This window comes from Chelon labrosus, assembly GCF_963514085.1.
Source record: "Chelon labrosus genome assembly, chromosome: 6".
Classification (NCBI taxonomy): Eukaryota; Metazoa; Chordata; class Actinopteri; order Mugiliformes; family Mugilidae; genus Chelon; species Chelon labrosus.
Genome location: NC_140342.1, coordinates 19,698,982 through 19,711,520, shown reverse-complemented (window position 1 = coordinate 19,711,520; position 12,539 = coordinate 19,698,982). Strand labels below are relative to the sequence as shown.

The 12,539-nt window shown below is 42.7% G+C and overlaps 1 protein-coding gene across 1 annotated transcript in view; it reads left to right on the top strand.

Annotated features, from left to right (window-relative positions):
• The first annotated feature begins 737 nt into the window (after positions 1-737).
• LOC311489465 (receptor-type tyrosine-protein phosphatase F) overlaps positions 738-12,539 on the top strand; it is a 164,006-nt gene continuing 152,204 nt past the window's right edge. Inside the window, exon 1 of the mRNA XM_084546553.1 lies at positions 738-1,171. The gene's annotated coding sequence lies outside the window, so the exon portion shown is untranslated. The remainder of the gene's footprint in view (positions 1,172-12,539) is intronic.

The window sequence follows — 12,539 nt, the reverse complement described above, 5'->3', positions numbered from 1 at the left end:
AGTATTCCCCGTTAAAGACATGCAACCCAACCCTCTCCCAGTGCCGTCTTGAAAACATTTTCAACTACTTGGACAGAAAGTTGGCTTCTTGCACTTATAAATGATATATTACCCTCTTGTCCCGAGTCTTTACAAGGTGAGAGCAAGGACGAAGAGTCGGGGCTCCGGATGCGCTTTTATTTGCTCAAGTAAATGAAGATAATGGGGTGGTATTTATAAATTTTCTATTCTCAGTGATGATTCATGACTTTGCTCGTTGCAGAGGCTCCCAGAGTGAGATCTGAGGGGGTGGGCGACTAGATTAGCTTCAGGGGCCCCTCAGGAAAATGAGGAGCAGCTTTAATTCCACTGTTATGAGGAGCATTGTTTACCCCCCAAATTATTTAATCTGAATCCTAATTTTGTTGCAGATTCGCTTCCTTGTGCAAAAAAAAATAAAAAAAATATAGTGTTTTTGAAACAAATAAGTATGGGTGGGGAGGGGGTTGAGAAAGCTTTGTGTTTCAGAGGCTGCAGGACTTGAGGGGCAGCGATGAACGGACACGGACGCGAGTGTAGCCGAGTGAATCCGAAAATCCTGCTGACCGACCTGCATGTGTTTCCTCCACAGACTAGGCAGCGAGAAGCGTGACCGTGAGGGGGGGGGCGGGTGGAGGACTGCGTGGAGGGAGACGTAACAACAACTCCCTGCCGTCCACAGCTCCTGCTTCTGCAGCGAAGGACCCTGCGCTGAGTTCTGTGAGGAATTAACTTGCAAGAAAGGAGAAGCAAGATTCATATATATATATATGAATATATAAAATAAGCGGGGGGACGTTTGTTCTCGCGTGTGTCCGCAGCGGCGCTGAACACTTTGAGCGTGGCTGACGTTAACCCGTTAGCGGCGAGACACGGGAGCTGCCACGAATAGATCCAGTATCCACGACCCCCGGCCGGCCGACCGACCGACCGGGACAGGACCTCGTGTTTCCCTGGCAGAGGACTCGTATCTTTCCCCTTCCTCCCTCCTCTTCCTCTTCTTTTTTTTTTTTTTCTTTTACTGTGGCTCAAAACTCCCGTGGCTGCTTATGCGTTACATGAAGTGGATTGCTACAAACTGAAGACGGGACTAAACGCGGTGGCTCAGAGGAGCAGAGAGAAATGCCAACGGCGGTGACAAAGAGGAGATTCAGTAAGTGTGCACCGTTATCTTCTTTTCAATTGAACTTGAGACGCAGCTCCTTTTCTTTCTTTCTCCCTTTCTTTCTTTCCTCGTCAAGTTGAGCCGAACTTAATGGTGTTTCGCCAGCAGCATGGGTGTTTTATGGGAACGCTTTGTGGACCGGGAAACACTTCGAAAAACGCTGGAAAGTGTTGAGACGGTCAAATAATATCGCTCCGTCTGTGGGGAGAAGGGGGCTGTAACGCCAGGCAGCCACGCACACAGTTGGTTGCTGTTTTAGTCGTGCAAACACCTCAATTTATTGCAACTTTTATTTAAAAAATATAAAAAATAAAATAAGCAGAGACGCGCTGAAATGTTCGGGTTTCGTTTCTGCAAAGACGTTGAGGTGAAGGTAGAGAAGAGGAGGCTGGATACGAACCCCGGTCACTCGGTTCGGGAGTGATTGTCGATGCCTGCGCACACTTGGCAGCGGAACTGATTTGAATGCACTTTTTAAGTGAGCACAAATAATAATAATAATAATAAAATAATAAATGAATGGACGTGTGTGCAGTCTGAGACCGGGGGTGAAATCTCCAATGAAGCAGAAAATCTGTCGAGAATAAATAATAAATGGGAGCAGTGGTGGTCTGCGGGGTGCGAGCCCGTCGTCACCCTGATTTTTTTTTTTTTTTTTTTTGTGCCTAATTGCGTTGTAATGATTTGCTCCCATTTTCTGACCCGTTATATTAGAAATGATTTGCCAGAAGGTCCCGGCTCTCTGCAGACCTTCCTTCTTCTTCTTTTTTTTTTTTTTAACACTTATAGTGTGCGCGTCCACGACACCGAGCGCCCCCGACGCACGAAATCTTTGCCCTTTCTTTATTTATCATGATCAGACACAGAGTCTGGGAGTTCTCCTGTGCCCATCAGTTGCAGAATCTCCTGTCATGTACGTGTCAAGTCGTGCTGCTTTTAAAATGTGTGCTGCTGCTGCTGCAGCACCGGCTGCAGAGGCAGGTTTGATGTCTGTGCTCCTTGCAGCTGTGGCCAAAATAATAATAATAATAATAATAATGTTCCGGTTCAATCGCATTTTTGTGACAGCATTTACAGGTGGCTCACTTCACGTTATAACAGAGAGGCCCATTCAGGTCTTGAACACGTCTGAATTTAGTATTTTTTTCCCCCTCCTAACTGGGTGGACATACAGAAAGGATTCTCCTCAGCATTGCATCAATCCCTCTGCCCTCTTGGGTTTATTTAAAGAAGGGACTGGGAGCACTTTTGCAGGGTGAGTGACATGCCGAAGTAGCCTCATGGCTATCATTTATCAATACACGGATCCGTTTAAAGCTGTCACGGGCACAATGAAGAGACCTAACCGTGAGCCAAACTGTAACAGGGTGGTACAGGGTGGGTTAGTTTCTTGGAATTGCATCAGAGACTCTCTGCAACTGAAAGCTAGGCCCTGCTGCATGTCTGAGTTTCTAACCTTCAGCTCCTGCTGACTGAAAAGAAAGTGACGTGGTTTAATTCAGTTCTCGGTTCAGGGTACTTTTATACATAAATGTCCTATAGGTTGCAGTCTATGCATTATGACTGTATGTAGCTTTTGCATCTAGATTATCTCACCAGACGACGTGCTGCTTAATGTGACGCCTTCCCTAAAGCAAGGTGGCTCTTTCTACATCTGTTCTGCTCTAGCATTCTGATGTATGTGTTGTTTTCTAGTGGACAGATATGTTATCATTTAAACCTGTGTTGACAGGCCTGATAGATGCCGTGTTGCTGAAGCATGTTTGATTGATCGTGGATCGTAGGCGAAGCTGTGGGGTTTCTTTGCTGTATTCATCCTGGCTCATTTTCTTATTTAGTCTCTCTTCTTGTGCACCGGGAAAGTTAACGCACAAGGAATTTCGGCTTTTTCTTTGAAGCGCATTAATATTTTCACCAAGATGTTTATATGCTGTATAATGACTCATTCCCACAAGCTATTAGGCCTACTTTATACTCAAACCAAAACTGATTCCAGTGGAGACTTATTTGACCATGACTCCTGAGGGGTTTACAGAGTGGCCCACAATGGATGGCTGCATTGCTTTCTTCTTTTGTTTCCTAGTGCCAGAAAGGTCTTTCTCCCGGACTCATTTGATGGAGCGGCGTGCAGGCCCTTAGCTGGTGACGTCATCTGCGAGGCATACATAGTAACAAAAGCTGCAGAGAAACACTTAGGCAAGTTTAGCTGACGGTTGAGCCATCTTGACGGCAAAGCTTGTGCTGTCGTTGCCTGCGTGTTCGCTCATTTGCCAGTTCATGAGGTGCACTAATAAAAACAAATACGCTATAATGTAATAGTCCTGCACTAAATCCTCCTTCGCGGCTGTTGTAATGTTCAGTTTAATGTTGAAACAGCGTAAGGAAGGTGGTGATTTAACAGCATCATCATTGTGGAGGGTGTACTTTGTGGTGCTGTTAACCTGTATTGTATTAAACACAAAAGTGTTCCTGTTATTTAACCTAGCCCATTGACTAAAATGAGGTCATCAAAATATTAGAAACATGCGTCGCTACTACACGATACAACTCAATAGTACTACTTGCTGCAGCCTCCGTGATGAAGTTGAATCAACAGCTCTTTATGTTATTTTAAATAAATGCTGAATACCGTAACCTTCATGAAGCTAAGACTGAGTCTAGGCCTGTAATATTTCAATGAGTTCTTTTTCACTAGTGTACCCAATGAACTGGCAGGTGAGTGTATGGCTTAGAAGGAGAAGCAGCATTTTATTTATTTCTCAGCTGAGCATAATTGAAAATCTCGTCTTACTTCTGTTTTCTCTGCCGATGGTGAAAAGAATCACATAACCTTAAGGTCGCTCTCCACTCAGAAATGCGCTTTGGTGTAACTCGTACGTCTGAGCTTCACTGTACAGAATGACGTACATTTGGAGCATGACCCCCGAGCAAGCTGTTTTAAAATCCGCCTGCTGAAAGTGGAACTTTTCTACGAGCAGGATTTCAGACATCACAACTATCCTGAAAGGCAGTAGTGGTCAAACAGGCGACGTACACCGATCAGCCACAACATTAAAACCACTGATAGGAGAAGTGAATAACACTAACCATCTTGTGACAATTCAGTGTTCTGCTGGGAAACTTTTGGACCTGGTGGGTGGTACACTTACACATGTACCACCCACCTAGACCAGACCAGACCAGACCAGACCAGGCACCCCCACCCCATAGCAATGACAGTCCTTGATGGCAGCAGGATGCAACCTGACACAGGCACACACACACGCACAAAAACAAGAAAAACAGCACAACACGAGTATCTGTGGGATGCATTGCAACAAGCCTGATCCACAGAGGACCCTCCCCTCAACCCATAGGACCCAAAGACCCCCCACTATCAACATTGTGTTGCCAGACACCACAGGACACCCTCAGAAGGCCCATGTCCATTCTCTGATGAGTCAGAACGGTTGTGGATGCATAAGGGAGACCTACACAACATTAGTCAGATGGTCATAATGTTATGCCTGATTGGTGTACAATGTCATGTGGAGACATTAAGCATGCATTGCACACTGAAAGTTGAGTTTCTGTGATATTGAATTCAGTAGTTAAGCATGAACACTTCATATTTGCATGTTCATAGATTCAGGACGTCCGGGGAGGGTCTTTAACATCTCAGTTTCAGTTGTTTTGGGGTAATTTGTTTTCGTTTCATGGAAAGTAAGGTCACTTGTGTTGCATGTTTCAAGTATTTTTAAAACACTTAAAAGGCACAGACTGCTTTCCAGTGGCTGTATCAACATTTTTCTGCTGTATTTTTTATTTGTTGTTTTAGTTGGTCTGCGTACATCCCCTGGCCCGTGTGAATGTTTGTATGTTCTTAGGGTATTTCCTAGCAGGCCTGGTCTGGGGCCGCTAGCCAGAGCATCTGCCTCGGCTTCCTCCTGTACGGTGCTCGCTGGCATGGCCCGCGCTGAATGGCACTGTTAAAGAGCTCCAGCTCCTCTGTGGCCACATGCTGAAAAACCACTCGGCACAACCCTCTCCCAGCTGACGCGTTCTCATGCTTTCCATATGGGTAAAATCTTGGTAATTTCAGGGCCCTGGAGTTCTAATGAAAGGTTTTGCCCATAGTGTGTTGGTCTGTGGTGGGCGGGATCAGCGTTTCTCTGGTTTATGGGGGATTATAACTACTCCGAGATGCCTCACTGGCCCACTGTCAGGGCGTTGGCACAGAGAAACCAAGAACTCTTTTTTAACCAGGCAAACTGGTTCAGACTGGTTGTGATGGTTCTCTGGCACAGGCATTGCAGCAGCTAGTTTCTAAGCTTAAATGTGCATCCACTATTGCAAATCAGGCCGGTTACTGTAGGTATCAGGCTTCAGAGACAGATACGAAGTGTGCTGAATTTTCTGCCTAGGGGATCAGGATGTTTTTTCTCTTGCATCAATAGGGATGCTGCAAGCGTCTGCTATTGTCCTGCTTAGCATCCCATCCCCACATAGAGACAGGGTGCTCTTAGTAGCACGCATGGTGGATTTTTAACAATGCCTGCTCCTTAACGTCAGCAGCATAGAGGCAAAGAGTGATTTACTACTCAGTCTACGAGGGTAATGTAGGAGCAATTTGACTGCTGATTGAAACCAGGTCTCCCATTTCAGAGTCCACTGGTGACATTATAAACCATTTACACCAGTGTTTTACAGGGCACCCCTGCATTTGGGAAAGTGGAAACAGACACATGCTCTAAAAATGGCCCGTGCTACCGCGAGCGCTCCCTTTTCATCAAATCCTTGTGTGATTTGTTGTTTTTTTTTTTTTTTAACTTGAAAGTATGTGCGTGCTGCAGACTGGATATGTGCATATAGATGACATTGCAAGGTCAAATGTTAGGTTAATCAGTTCTGTCTGTTTTTCATTTAGACAGAAGGAGCTAGATGCAGGGGGGCTGTCTGCTTTTGATTATGCAGCCTCCTCTATAAGTGGATAAGCTGTTTTCTTCAGCCATTAGGAGTGAGTCAGAACTGTGGTGCAAATCCTTGGTCCAAACCTTGGGACATTTAGTCTTGTGCTGACTTTGTTGGAAGATAGCTGTTGCTTAAATGGCCCGAGCAGCCTTAATTAAGTTCTCACCATCTAAATCACGTGGTTTATTACAGAGTCAAAGTGCTAATGATAGGCGAGGGGACGAGATTTCCATTTAGATAAAAGTGTAAAGACTAACGAGGAAAGTTTGTCGGTATTTGATGCATGAACCTCTGATTTCTGTTAATGCCACTGTTAATGACTAAAACTCAACAGTGAGTGCAGCTGCTTCATAGTCCACCAGCAAAGAATATTGACTGTGGGTGAGATGGTGGTGTTGCAGTACCTATCATTAAATTAGGTGTCCAAAAACGTTAAAGATGGTCTGAATCCGCAAATCTGCAACTTTCTGTTTACCAGTTACCATTATAAATATGACAAAGTGAAAATAACACAATCAATACGGCCTCAGTTGGCATTAAAGCTGCATAATCTTTTCATATTTGCCTCACTGAATTGGATTTCTCATGCAAATTTCCGAATTTATAGATCACGACTTCAATATTTTAGCTCCTTAGATTATTACTTGCCAACAGCCCCAAAATATCACTGCTCTTTTTTTTCTGCTTCTTTCCCCCGTTGAGAGATTTTCTGATGTGAGAAAGAGAACTCAAGACAACTGTGGAATATCATGCACACATTGTGCAGTTAGCCCATTGGTATGCATAACAAAGTCCACAGTGAGATGTAGAAACTGTTGCTATTCATCTGCCGTCCCTGTGATCTCAGATGGTCCCAGATGGCTTTGCATTCTCACCACACAGGCCATCTAATTAAAACCTGAAACCGGCAAGCACATAAAAGAGCATTGTTTCCGGCGTTTGTCATTGTTTCATAATCTATCCTTGGTTCTCTTATTAGAATATCTATATATCTGTTTGTTTGCTTTACCTGTCTTTACTGATGTTCTCAAGCGTTTCATTCTTCATTCTCCAAGATACAAAAAGATGATGACAGTGATGACGATACATTTGAAATTTGTTGGGATTATATTCATGACATTATTGTTAGGTACTACTGATGCTTAAATATCAATAATTATGTGATTATCACACTGGTCTTAACTTCAGCAGAAAAATAAATTATTGTTCTTCTAACCCAACCTAGTAATTACAGATTTGTGCTGTGTGCTTGATGAGTGAAGTGATTACACATGACAATGCTGCTGATAGTGTGGGAAAAAAAGGGGTTTTCATTAAAGTAATACAGTACAGTGTGAGTTTTGTACCTGCAGTGCATTCATCTTAAAACCTTTTAAAAGTTTAACTAAAACAAAAATGAAAAGTTTGATAACTTATCGATCTTTGAGAAAAAAATGTGAGGTATTTGCTCGTCCAAGCATCTCAAGTACTTGAGTGCACCCTTGAGGTTATGTAACTGCTTCTCCTATGGTGTTTTATAGATTCCTCAACTAAACTGAACCACACAATCAAACGTTAAACTGACTTTATGATTCATTAATGCTACGTCCACACTAGCCGCGAGAGAGTACCAAGCTACAATGCATTTTCAGTGGAAGAGATGGCGACAAACTGATGTCTCACTTGCTAATATGCCATTATGTGACGGGCGAGACGCAACAACTTTTTTTTTTTTTTGTTGCTCCACTTGCTCGGTCACACGTCAACCAATTGTGTGTTTGCTTCTCCCATTTCCGAGTCATACACACATATATCCTACGCCGGTGCGAGCCGTTTGTACTTGTGCACTCGTCAGTCTGGCTCGCCACTCAAAATTTTGTCAAGATTTTGCAGAAATTTCGCGCAAGACAAGTCAGAGTTAACCTTTCCTCGATGTGTTCCATCTTTATTCATCCAAAACAATCACTTTGAAAATTGCGGAGCTGGAGAAGTAGCTGTAAATACTAAAGCGGAAACATGCAACTACAAAGTGGACCAATCACAGCTCTTGTGGTCTACGTCGCGTAGTTACATTTCTGGGGAGGTGCATGTCAGGCTATGACGTTGGGGTCTGCCTATGGTCTGGGCTGTTGCTGTAGCTACGGCGTCAAATTGACGCAGAAGTCCAAACCGCCTGTTACACTCAAATACAACTGGAAGTTGCCGGCAACTTTAAGGTGGAATGTTTTTTTTACATATTACGCTGCATGAGTTGACGTCATGAATCAATTCACAAACCTTAAATATAAATTTGACATCCCTGACCACTAAGTTTGTTTTTTATTGGCTGTCTTGTATATATACATTCACATATACTTCAGGGCTCATTGGTATTATTTCTATTCTGTTTCCTGTCTTGGAGAAAACAGTGATGGACAGTCATTCTGTTGCGCTCTGGCAAAACTACACCTATTGTTAAATGCCTTCATCCTTCAGAAGAGTAAACCCAAAGGCTTGTTTCCGTCATTATTAAATCAGTGTGGCCATAAGTTGCATATTGGAATTAATAAGTGGAACTATCTGTGTGTAGATTGATGACAACGCCTCCTTTGGGTGCAAAAATACGTTGTACAATTTAACACCACTTGGTGCAGTGTGTCTGGTTGGATACATGTGATGAATCAAACAAGTGACCATTCAGTCCGAGTCTGTTCATCCATCCGTCCATCTGAAGTGTGTCTCCTGGTTGGCCGCTGCGTGTGCTCTTTTTTTTTTTTTTTTTTTCTGTTTTTCTCAGTGCCGCTTTTGTTTTGTGTCATCCCGCTGAGAAACCACTTGAAATGGGACAAAACTCCCATTGTTTCATTTCGCACTCGGATATTACACTTTTATACTTTCATAAAGTTGAGTGCCATGGTAAACTGACAATGGAAACACGAGCCTCGTTCTCATGCGGCCCCTTTTTCGTTTCGCGGGGTTGAAAATATATGAAATCATAATGCCACTGTAATGCATCAAATCCAAGTGCGAATTTTATGAATCATTAGAGTCCAAATAGCTTCGTGTCAGTTGCCGCTTGTGGGTTATTACCTCTTTGGTTGGAGATGCTAACATATATTCTGTGCATGCTCAGCCTAGGTTATGGCACTGTAGACACTTTTATCACATCTTATGTATTGTTAAATGCACCAGGGTGTTGACAGGAGTATGCGACACACGTGTTAAGACCTCGGTGCATTGGCTGTTCATCTATCTGCCCAGTCAGCAGAAGTGCACAGATGATGCACTCTTTCATTTGAGGCAAGCGCAGGATGGGGACAAATGTAGCAACGGTTCACCGGCTGGTGTCATTCGTTTCGCTTGTCATTGTCTACCTACACTTTTCAGGTTCTCATCTAATTACGTACTCTCACAAACACACAGGTTGCGTCCCAGAATTGATGCAGAACATTACTTGAAGGTCAAACAGCCAGCCTTCTTATCGAGCTGGATCAAAATGTCACATGCATAGATTAAAGATTGAGTGTAGTTAACAGTGAGACAGTTTTCTCCAATGAACATTGATTCAGTGGTTAAGATTAACTGTCCTTCAAGAGACGGTGGACATGTCCTTCTTTATTATTCACCATTCATAATGAACATGCTGTGACGCAGTTGCATGACGGGCAGTATTTGACAGTGTTAATGGAGTTTTTCCATTTATGTTAAGAATCGTGGCTCTGCAGGTTGCATCTTGTGCGCTTTCTTTCACAAGGAGACTGTCAGCACACTATAGCTTTTTTCTCTAAAAGCTCTTTTGCTCACGGGAATATCTGTCGAAGCCATTACCGTTTTTTTTTTGCCGAGAATACGGTTATACAAGCACACACAGATTTCGTGTGCACTTTTAAGGTGAAAAAGAAATGATGCTGACTGCTGGGGAAAAAAAGGGGATTAAAAATCAGTATATCATGACATTTTGTCAGGATACTCACTGAGTTGCATTAGCCTATAGCTGATGGCTGACAGTTTGATTTGTAAAGACTGAAAATATGGTGATTTTGTCCAGACGAGCCAAATGCTTTTTTTTATTTTTTTCCCCCGACAGAGGAACAAAAATTCAGTTCCTGACCATGTGTTGATTGTGGCAAGTGAAGCTTCTGACACAGGAGCTTCCGTCGCCACTAGCTGGGCGTGCTAAAGCACAACAGTAAATGGCCGAAAAGTGCATGCCTTGCACTCCGTCTGTCCCACGGATATGGCAGATGGATAGGATTTTAGGGAGGTGGGGGTGGGGCCCTTTGGCAGTGAGGGACGGAGATGACAGCTCTTCGTCCGTGGAGGGCTACCAAGGGCCTTGGCTCTGAGCACCCACTGTGTCCTCTTGACAGGGCATTGATGCCATCAGAGACCATTAGCGTTGACAGCATGTCATTGTGTCAGACTGGAGCTCATGGTGAAGTAATGAATAAGTAAAAACAGCAAATAAAGATGGCGCACTTGGTAATAAACAAGAAGATTTTTCTTGCCCGAAACACTTTTACATTAAAGCCATTAGAGCTTATTAACGCAGCACAGATGACGCTTCACTTTACAAAAGATTGCAGCCACTTCACATAAATCACAGCACACACAAAACAACGTGATGGACACACAAAACAAATACAATAAAGACTAAATTATATGCTGTTCAAATCCTGTCTTGGCTTTTGGCCTTTGCTTTGAGCATTGACTTTCTCCAAAGCCTCCACAGCTAGTGTTGTGACACAAGTGAAGACTAGTGACTCTAATAAAGCCATGTAATGTAATAATTCAGTGACTGAATTAAGGACGGAGCAATGCTTAAAAGAGCACTATTCCCACAGCTAAATTTTTTTTTTAAATACTTAAGTGTGAGACCACTTACTGTAAATAATTTACTCCCAGGGCTGTACGTAGATTGTGCTTGTGAAATGTTTAAATGTGTGAGGAATGTTTCACACGGTCAGACTGTAAAGAATTAGTCTTGTGCTGTTAAACGAGATGTCCCAATTGGTATCTCAAGCTCGATACTGGGGCAGGCATTTTTTGAAATGATCGATTCAGAACGGTATTGGGCTTCAGCCAAGCCCGATCTTTTGTAGTTACTTATTGTAGGTCCACCATAAACCAAAACCCCGTCCCTGTAGCATCGAAACATCTTCGTCGTTTTCTGTTCTATCGACAATTGGCTAGCGTCAAAGCTGCCAAAATCAAAGAAAAAGAAGACCCAAAATCACTTGACTAAACATGTCTGCTCTATGGAAGTGCTTTGCTGTGAATGAAATGAAGTCAGTCAGACAGAAATTTGTAAATTGTGCAAAGTGGATGTTTCGCAAGGTGGTTGCAAGAGAGTACGGTCAGGGAAAAGCAGCACAGAAGCAACAGCAAACACTGAACGCTACGTTTAAAATAAGTTTGCTATAGATTCCATCTAGGCGAACAAATATTACAAAGACTGTTATGGAGTTTATCGTCTATTGGAGCTAAACTCTCCTCGTTACGTTAGCTTTGACAACGCTATTCTAGCCTCACAGTGCATACCTGATATAGGAAAATACAAAGACCTGGATCGGCCGATACTGAATATTAAAAGATCAGTATCAGGAAAAAAAAAAAGGGTCTGGACATCCCTAATAAATACTTAGAGTGGTGACATTACAGCAGAGATGGATGCACATGTAAAAAGTTTTGGAGCTGCAAATAGTTTTGTGCTTTTAGACCATCAATATTAATGGTGCATCACTGAAATTAATCACTATTTAAATTTAGAAAATTGCCCACAGATAAGGCAGCAGCGCATAATGCTTTCCATCAGGGATGCGTTTTACTTTGCCATTTCTCTTCAACAGGGAACGGAGAAGCACTGGGACTTTGAACTTGCTTTTAATGGAATGTCTTTGCAGTGGCCAACATGATAAGTTGTTTCCTGTATCCTGTATATATATAATATATATATATATATATATATAATATATATATATATATAAATATGGACTATGATAATATAAATGACCTAGTGCGCAGTTGCACATTACCAGCATTCATCAGATTCACAATAAGTACATTTCAAGGTTACACACCACAGTGCAGAGCTGAAATCATGTCGAATTTTCCTAACTGTAGTCAGAAAGTAATGGAATATCACAGCATGAGGTTAGAGAGTGGTTTAGGTGGTGGTGGGAGGGGAGCTCATTTTGCTCTGTCTCCACTAAATGGAATTTATTGTATATTTAATGTCTACGGACATGGGATAAAAGGCTGTTTTCCATTTCAGCAAGGTCTACAGGTTATTTTCCGTCTCTGCATTTTCACGGGTGCCGTAGATCGTCTATATACCTGTATATAAGTATTTATTTATTCATTTTTATGCGTCTGTTTATCATAACAGATGCATATGAACAAAAAACACTGATCTCACAGGAGTAAAGCCTGTGCTAATTTGCTGAAA